The 9,456-nt window shown below is 35.3% G+C and overlaps 1 long non-coding RNA gene across 1 annotated transcript; it reads right to left on the bottom strand.

The window, feature by feature from the left end:
- Positions 1 to 2,314: 2,314 nt before the first annotated feature.
- On the bottom strand, positions 2,315 to 5,475 carry LOC145666421 (uncharacterized). The gene is made up of 2 exons (XR_014127742.1): positions 5,425 to 5,475; positions 2,315 to 2,594 (listed from the first exon to the last, which is right to left on the bottom strand). It is a non-coding gene; the product is annotated as an uncharacterized LOC145666421 (long non-coding RNA).
- Positions 5,476 to 9,456: the final 3,981 nt, after the last annotated feature.

Here is a 9,456-nt window from a genome sequence, read left to right as displayed (position 1 = left end):
AAGAAATAACACTCTTAGCTAGAACATTCAAATTTTCAGGCGACGAGTTGGTAGCAGAAGTAAGACTTCTGAAAGGAAGATCGTCTGTATCTAAGGGAAGTTCTTCTGTTAAGCTACAGGAGTGGTTTCAGAGGTTGGTGAAAGAAGATAGAAAGAAGATATTTACTGCATTCTAGTATGCAATACAGTGCTTCTCTTCTATAGCTGCTACAAACTGCATGTGTGAGAGAGCTTTCTCCAAGCTTACTCAAGTTAAAAGTAAATTAATACCAACTCATAAGCAAGATAAGTTGGAAGCTCTGCTCTTGTTCTTTCTGGAACAGAAAAGAGCTTCGTTTATTTCTGTAGTTGAAGTTAGGGTCTATTGATGAATTTAAGAACATTGTGCCTTTTCACAATTTAAGAACATCTTGTGTGTATATAATTTCCATGCAATTTGATTTTTTTGTACTACATAGCTATACTCAGAAATTTTCAGCACTCTCATTTAGTGAATTTATATTCCTTTAGAAACATTAGGACAGTTTAAATGCCAAGTGATTGTATTGCAAAGCTGCAAAAGTATTAAAAAAAAAGCACAAGACCTAATTTCTTTTCTTTGTGCACACCCAAATAAAATTCTAGCTACGCCTACGATTTGTACTAATAACCTATCATTACCAGAATGGAACGATCGACTAAATTGCCATATTTTCACTACTTCATTTCATTAATTAATTAATTAATTTACTACTTTGTGAGTTGAAGAAATTTCATTTCTAGTGGTCACCTAGTACAGGTGGACATAGTGGATTAAATTTATGTCACTTTTAAAGTAATTACCTTTGTGATATTCTACTCTACTGCTCAATTATATTTTATGGCATATACAGCTCCATTCGTTCATTTAACAGACCTATTAGCATTTTAAAATCTTATAATTTTTCTTTATTTGAGTTCACTATGCTCTCCTACATTAAATACTGCAGCAATAAGCATTAAAAAAAGCCGAAACAGTAAATCCGAACAGTTAACTGTACATGTCACAAACTAGAACTGCTCCTATTCATACACTAAATTTGCTGGCATGTTCTGTAAATTTTATCCAGAACATACAATAAAAAAGCTATTGCTTGCTGGTGTACTGTTTAATCGAAAAACAAACAAGAAAGGAATGTTAACATGCTTCCAACAATAGGTCAAGCAATAACCTTTTTTGCCACCATATGTAATAACCTGTCGCGTATAGATTTAAAAAATGTAGTCAAATTTTCATTAGCATTGCCAATTGATACACACCCGACAGTAAATTACTAAAATACACTTTGTTTACTTAATTAAAATAGGCATATTTACGAACACCAGTGCTACTTTCTGGAGTGGAGCAAAACCAACTGGCGATGCAAATGTCAACTTAGACCTAAAGACTCGTAAGCCATTGCTATTTCTTCCAGCGAAAGTGGTGTGGCGATGCAAATGCCCGTCTTATATAACCTTGCTGATGAATAGGACTCTTAACACCAACTAAACCCAACTCGTGGTTGGAATCAGTACATGTGATTTTGCTGAGGCTGTACTCCAAAAACAGCAAGTGCCACTAAGATCTTATCTATTTCTCGTTGTGTCGGTCACTGACGTAGTACATACTCCATTGCTCTATTCTTAGAAATTCATTTACAATAAAGTAACATTTAACTTAAAAAACGTAACGCGTTACTAGGAAACGTTACCTAAAAAGTAACATGTTATTTCCCAAGACTGGTAACGAACAAGACCTAATATGCAAAATTTTATGTCTGCACATCTAGCAGTTAAAGAAAGAAAAATGCCTCTCGTCGCGTCCACACTTTAATTTCAAGTACGTTGTATATTATATATCAGAAAGCTCAAATTCTCTGTCTTTAAATATTTTAAAATTTATAAATTGGACTATTAAATCTCGTACACATATACATAAAATTTCACTAGTGTTGTTTCTCATTGTGAAGAAATTTACGGGATTTTGAATATTTTGAATAATGGATATTAGTTTGTAAAGAATAACTCATTATTCTTTTACTTCATTCTATTCTTAAATTTATCTCAAAATGTTTACCCTAGTAGATAAAATAACTTTCCATTCTATTAGATTAGTTAATAAATACTCAACATACCTTAATACTCAAATCTCATGTCTGAGTTTTTAAAGATGGGCAACAAGAAAATCAACTTAATTGTAATAAGTTAAGGGAATAAATAGATACTAGTTTTATTTCTTACTTTTTATTGAGATGCAATAGATACTACATGATACAATACAGAAAGAAATATGTATATATATTTTTCATATTTGCTTCACAGATCCAGTGTCATGTCAGTGTGCAGTTTTCTTTACTTATGTTCTTAGAGAAACATTATCCCCAAATAGGAGCTGCAAGAAGTCTTGATCCAGGCCAAGCAGTTGAAGACACAAGGGCTGGAGATACCAATAGAGAAGATGCAGGAGCTACAAGGCCTCCTCCGATCAAAGGAGATCCAATGGTTGGAATTCCTCCAATTGAAGAAACAATGGCTCCACGTCTTGTCCTCTCCTCTGCAGTGGCATAAACCACCAAAACAGCAAGTACAACCACAATCTGTATAAAGAATGAATTAAAACTAAGTTATTTTTCAGTTTCAGTCCTTTCAATTTTAAACTTTATTCATCTTCAAAAGGAAATAGTTTCTCAAAGAAAATGACTTGTTAATTACAATTTTAAAAAAGAAAAGAAAAGAAATCGTACATTTCTTCCTAAACAGAAACATAATCAAGGTTATTAAATATAATGAAGTAAAGGAGAGGACATCTGACAATATATACAGTATGGCGCTAAATTTGTTGTACAAAAGCAGAGAAGTGATTCTTGAGAGTAAAACAAACAAAAGCGTTCCTATAAACATAGGACGAAAACCCCCATCGTTTACGTGTTATAGGCTGCCTAAAACATGAAAAAATGAATTCTAAAGGTCCATAGCTCCAAAACTATGGGACCTACTATAGTCGGGTCAACACTTCATTTAGAAACTAGTATGTGCTCTATCCAAAAATACATGTATTGGAATCCTAAGGTACTCACGCAACAATTTTTATGGAGGTAGTTGGAGAATACTTTATATCATAGGCCCGTAGTCAAACTCCCTCTATAAAAATTGTTGTGGAAGCACCTCATGATTCTGAAACACGCATTTTTGGATAGGACACATACTAGTTCCTAAGTGAAGTCTTGACCCGACCAAGGTAGGTCCCATAATTTTGGAGCTATGAACTTTTAAAATTTATTTTTTCGGGTTTTGGCCAGCCTATAACACGTAAACGATGGGGTTTTCGCCCTATGTTTATTGAAACTTTTTTTGTTTGTTTTACTGTCAGGAATCACTCCTCTGCTTTTGTACAACGAATTTAGCGCCATACTGTATATATATAGCAAATATATATATCCCTTTTACCTTTTAAATAAATATTTCGTTTTCTGCTTCACATAACTCATATTTTAAACAACAAACGTCAATTTCCGGTATATAGATTTGCTAATGTTATTACTGGGCAAATTATAGCTGTCTGTTTCCTATGCAGTATTAGCAGACGTGTTTCGAGCTGCGTTTCACTATTACACATTTTCTTTATGGGCGATAGATACAAGTATTTGGAAAAATTAAGATGAAACTATTTATTTCAACTTTCCAGTGTTTCTTGAATCGTTAGAAAACGCGGACAATATCATTGCGGAAGAAAATCCACAAGGACGTTTAATAATCCTGACCATAACTTACTACTGTAATGAACCTTGAACACGGAATAATGTTGTATTTTTTTATTTGTTTTGTTTTGTGATCTAACGTTAAACAATACAAGAATCGAAAGAATAAACCTTTTAAAGATGGAGTTCTACTCGACGATTAGCCAACGTGTTCTGTATGAATACATGTTTTGCCCATGAAATAAAGAAAACTTTATTATTACCGTGGAAAACAATTAATTAAATATACTTAGGAAATATATTTTTCCGTAAGTCTTAATTAGAAGCGCAACAAACGTAACGTCTTGCCAAAACCTGTAATATTAGGTACTCATACTTATGTGAGAGTATGAGGGCCCTGTTGGCTATATTCTTAGCGTAGACGCATTTGGCGTGGGGGAGCACGGCTTTGATTCCAGTTGGATCCCACGTAATGTTGTTTGGCAACGTCTCAAATAGCCTCGCTGCTGAAAGCGACACTGAACTCAAATGAAATCAAAAACTAAAATTTATATGAGAGCGTGATAGCATTCCTTCAACAATAAATGCACAATTCTATGAAAGGGCGTCAGATTAGAGCTGACAGATATAAGCGACTTTCTAACATTTGACAGATCTCTCTATACCACAGTAGCATTTATAAAACTATCTTATTTTTGACTTATCATGACTTAACTCGAAACTCCTACTTAAGTTGAAAGAACCAATAATGATGAGACAAAATTAAATCCTCAATTTGAATTTTGCTCATATTCACAATGTTTAAAAATATTAACTAAACCTCCTTAAAAATGATGTAATATTTAGAATATACGGATGTTTTTTTATGCTTTCAATTATCTTTTTTGATTGGAGTTAAAATGAATTTTTAAAAAATATAGGAGGAATTTACTCACTCTTAAAAATATTTTGCACAACAAATTTCCTTAAAAAATGACCAATTTTCATAAAATAGTTATTTTTTAAAACTTAGCGACGATCCCTATTTTAGTCAAGTGAATGGTAGTAATTCCATTCTCTTCTAAAACATACAAACAAACAAAAAGAAGGTAACTATAAGTATAATAATAATGCTAGATTCTGCTAAAGCATTGTGAGTCCCTTTTTTAGGGCTTACTGTAGGTCCTACCGAATGGGAGTTGAAATTAGTGAAAGTTAATTCAATCTAAATTTAAGTAAATCTTTCAGAGTAACTTTTGCATAAAATGTGCAACTTTTTTCATTGAACTCGACGTGTGGTTGTTTCGAGGTTTATGAATTTACTCTTGTTGTTTAAGGTTGAAATTGCTCAAGGATAAGGAATGAATTCCTCCTCAACTTAAAAAAAATCGCTCTCTTCTACTATGCAAGGAACTTTTAATCTTAGAAAATAATTCTCCGAAATGTTTCCCCTAGTATATCTTGTTTCACATAATAAATTATTACAAAAAATTCGAGTTGGATTGATGGATCATTATCCTGAATGAATCTTTAATATTTCCTTAGTCATAGTTGATGAGATTACGCTTTATGTTCAGCCTAAAACGTTTGATCTCTCCCTGATCTAAGAAAAAGACATTAAAAAGAATTTTTTTGTTAAAACAAGACTATCTGTCAATTCTGTCGTTAAAAGAAAAATAACTTTCAAAATGAATTTTCCTTCAAACCCTTTTAATATTTATAGCCTTTTGAACACAACAATTGCACTTACAAGCTTCATTGTAACGAGAGTAGTAGATCTATTCTTTCCTTGGTGAATGTATGCTTCTAGTCCTGACTGACAAATTCAAATAGTACTCTTGCTTATATACCATTTCCTTAGGTCACATAAATTTATGGTTGAAGTTATGGAAATTAACCAAGGAGTTGCAGAATGACAATTTCGACGAAAAGATTTCATCAGAAAAAAATACATTAATGTATTAGTAAATATCATAAAGGAATTTCATCAGGTACTTTCAACGGATATGAAAGGATTTTTAATGATAAATAATAATAATTTGTGAACTGTGCAAATTGAGGAAGGAAATTGTTATAACATACGACAGCTTTTAGTAATTTTACCTCAAAATACACACATGTACGAGTATTCATGTTATGGATAACTCAGATTATGATTGATAAGGTCTTACGCAAAAAAGAAAAAAAAGAAGCTATCTGCAGAAGTAAAACTTAGATTATGATTGATAAGGTCTTGCGCAAAAAAGAAAAAAAAAAACTACCTGCAGAAGTAAAGGTACTTATCCAATTGATATATTGCATAGAATGAAAATTTTTAACTTCTTTTGGTATTTAGAATATTTTTAAAAATTACATTTGTATTTTCTAATTAGTATTATTACTTGAATATTTGACTTTACTCATGCCCCTTGGGGCCATGATGGCTCAGTGGTACAGTACGTCTGGTGCGTAGGGTGCCTGCTTATATCCCCGGCCAAGTAAGCATGTGGTGGGCGACATCGGTTCGTGGGTTTTCTCGTGGTACTCCTGCCTCCTCCCACTTTCTCTTTCCACCAATTGTTCGATGATCATTCACTTGCATTAATCATCCGTCTCCCTTAACCTAACGGGCATAATCTTGGGACGTTAAGCTCAAATATTTCATTTCATTTTAATTTTACTCATGTCCGTGTGAATTTCAGTAAATTATTCAGAAAATATTCATAGGTCAGAAAGTAATTTTACATATAATTTCGTTTTTTCTTATATAAGTTTGAGAAGGAATATGATCTATCTACTGAAAAATTCAATTGTTTCCATATCTGAGTTTTCGCTCAGTATTGCTGTTTTGAAGTTAATCAACAATTATTGTTGTAAAAACAGTTTTTAAAAGTTGGAATTTCATTATTCATTTCATTTGTAACTATCTCATTTACATCTCATTATTAATTTTTTATTCACTCTTAATTTCATTGAAAAGAAAAGCAGATATCAAAGTCTGAATTGAAGGGAAAACTGAACAAAGTAGTGACGGTAGAAAATGTAATATTAAAGAAAGAAAAAGAAAAGAGTTTGAGTTAAGGATACAAATTCAAAGTGAAGGAAGAAAAGACATGGACAAGGGAGCTAGTGTATTCGGTAGAACAAGCGATCATAGATATTAAAGAAGGAAGAGGCAAGATAAGATAGAAAGAAGTAACAATAGTCGAGCAAGAAGTGAAGAAATCTTACCAAAAGAAGAGAAAGAAGGGTTGAAGAGTTTAAGCAAAAGGAAAGATATAGTAATCCAACAAGCTGACAAATGAGTAGCAGTAGTAGTGATAGAAGAAAAGTGATATAAAGAGAAATTAGAACAGTTGTGCAACGAGACATATGAGACAATAGGTGAGATAAAGATAAAAGAAGAAGTGAAAGTGATGATAATAGGGAATGGAAAGGAAACATCTTTTAAGAAATTATTAAACGAAAAAGGCAGAATTCCGGATAAAAAGGATTCCCATATATATACAGAAAAGAAGTGAAGCCGAGACCGGTTATGGATTGCAGAAAGAATATTTTTGACTCTTGAAGGACAAGAACGTAATAGCGTAAAGACTACAAAAGCAGTCAAGAGAATGATAGTGAAAATAGTAATCAGAAATAAGAAAACGTACAGATGGTGATCAGAAAAATGGAAAAACCTGTAGTTGGCAACACGTCAGATGTATGGGTTGGCAGTGGTTTCGTGGCGCCCGCAGTGCCGGACCGCTGGTGGTGGTGTGTTAGGTCGGTATCCATACTACGTCAGGCGCAGTGGAACAGCAGTGTCCAGTGGCTGCAGCAGACGGAGATAGTGTAAAATGTGAGACCTCTCAGATTTTCAAAGAGGGCAAATTGTTCGTGCGTGGTTATGTGGAGTGAGTGTGACGGAAGTGGCTACTGTGTTAGGTGTGTCGCGTGGGACAGTGTCGAAGGGATTACGGCCTACACAACACACGGGAAAACCACATCGGAGAAGCGGAACAGTGGGCGGAAGAAAATCATGAGTGACAGGTCACGCCGGGTATTAAAGCGCATTGTCACTCAGAACCGTCGTTCCACTGCGGAGCAAGTGACGGAAGAACTCAATCAGCACCTCCCCCACCCTGTTTCGACAATCACAGTCCGCCGCGAATTACATGACATGAACTTACGGGGTCGTGTTGCACGGGCCAAACCGCTCATCAGGGACCATAACGCTTTCGGACGCCGCAAATGGTGCCGCGACCATGCAACTTGGACCGTTGAGGACTGGAAACGGGTGATATGGTCGGATGAGTCATCCTCCACCCTATTTTCAACCACGGGCCGTGTTTATGCGTGGAGAAGCTTATGATCTGCAGTGTCTCCGCCCAACTGTGAAACATGGCGGCGGCTCGGTGATGCTGTGGGCCGCAATATCATGGTTTTCATTGGGTCCTGAGTTACACTTAGCGGACGAATCACTGCCAACGATTATGTCGCAATTTTAGGAGACCACTTGCATCCTGGTCCGGATATTGTTCCCGGATAATGACGCCATCTTCCAGGATGATAATGCACCCATTCACACAACTGGCGTTGTTGCAGCGTGGTTTGAGGAACATCGGGAAGAAGTTCAACATCTCCCCTGGCCCACCCAATCCCCAGATCTCAACATAATTGAACATCTGTGGTCCGTCTTGGAAACACGACTCCGGCGACGATTTCCACCTCCATCCTCTCTCACAGAACTGGCCAATGCCCTACACGAGGAATGGTGTAAAATTCCACTTGCTACCATTCACGACCTCTATGCCTCCATCCCACGTCGCATCAAGGCTGTTCTGAAGGCGAAAGGTGGCCCGACACCATATTAATCTGGTAAGTTGCAATTTCGTTCAGGTGTTTCCATTTTTCTGATCACCATCTGTATATGTTTAGTGTAGAAGTCAAAGCTATGTTTTCAATATGTGAAAGAGGAAATGAAGGATAAGACAATAAGGAAGTGAAAGAAAGAAAAAGTGATAAAAAACTTAAAACTGATAAGGGAGGACAGTGTGTGTACAGGTTATCAGAAATTGTAATGAATAAATGGGAACAGAATATATTAGAAGAAGAGAGAGAAAGGTTGTTATATTTTCACACATGTGGACGATTTTTTTAGGAATTTGGAAAGAAACAAAAGAAAATTAAATATTTCAGTTTAACGTCTCACGATTATTCCATTTATGCTAAGGGGACGATGATTAAGGCAAGTGAATGATGATGAAAGAATTGATGTAATAAGAAAGTGGAAGGAAACTTGGGTACCCCGAGAAGACTTACGGACACGATGTTATTCACCACAAACTTACTTGGCCGGTAATTGAATCAGGGACCCGATGCACCTGAGGTGAGCGCTCTACCACTGAGGCACCGTACCCCCAGTAGGGAATAAAAAAGCTGTTGGAACAGTTTACAAGGAGAATCAAAGATAATGAAAAAAAGAGTAAGCCTAGAGGTGAAATTAGAAGAAGACTGCGAAATCAACTTGTTGGATGTGACAATAAGAAAGGTAGAATGGAGGGTCGAAACAACGTGTACAGAATACAGAAAAATGCTTAGCAGGTGTGTATTATCACAGAAGGAGCGATGTAGATGAAAGAACTAAAAGAAATGTTATTAGAAATATGAAAAAGGATAGAAATAATAAACAGAGAAGATGAGAAGATAAAGAAAGAGTTAGAGAAGTCCCATAGTTTGTTGGTGCAAAATGGATACAGTAGAGTAAAATTGAAAAAGAAGAGCAAGAAAGAAGAGAGAAGGAAATGAAATAGAATGAAAG

The sequence above is a fragment of the Thermobia domestica genome, chromosome 1, assembly GCF_964235325.1.
Source record: "Thermobia domestica chromosome 1, izTheDome1.hap1.1, whole genome shotgun sequence".
Classification (NCBI taxonomy): domain Eukaryota; kingdom Metazoa; phylum Arthropoda; class Insecta; order Zygentoma; family Lepismatidae; genus Thermobia; species Thermobia domestica.
This window is presented reverse-complemented; position numbering and strand designations above follow the sequence as displayed.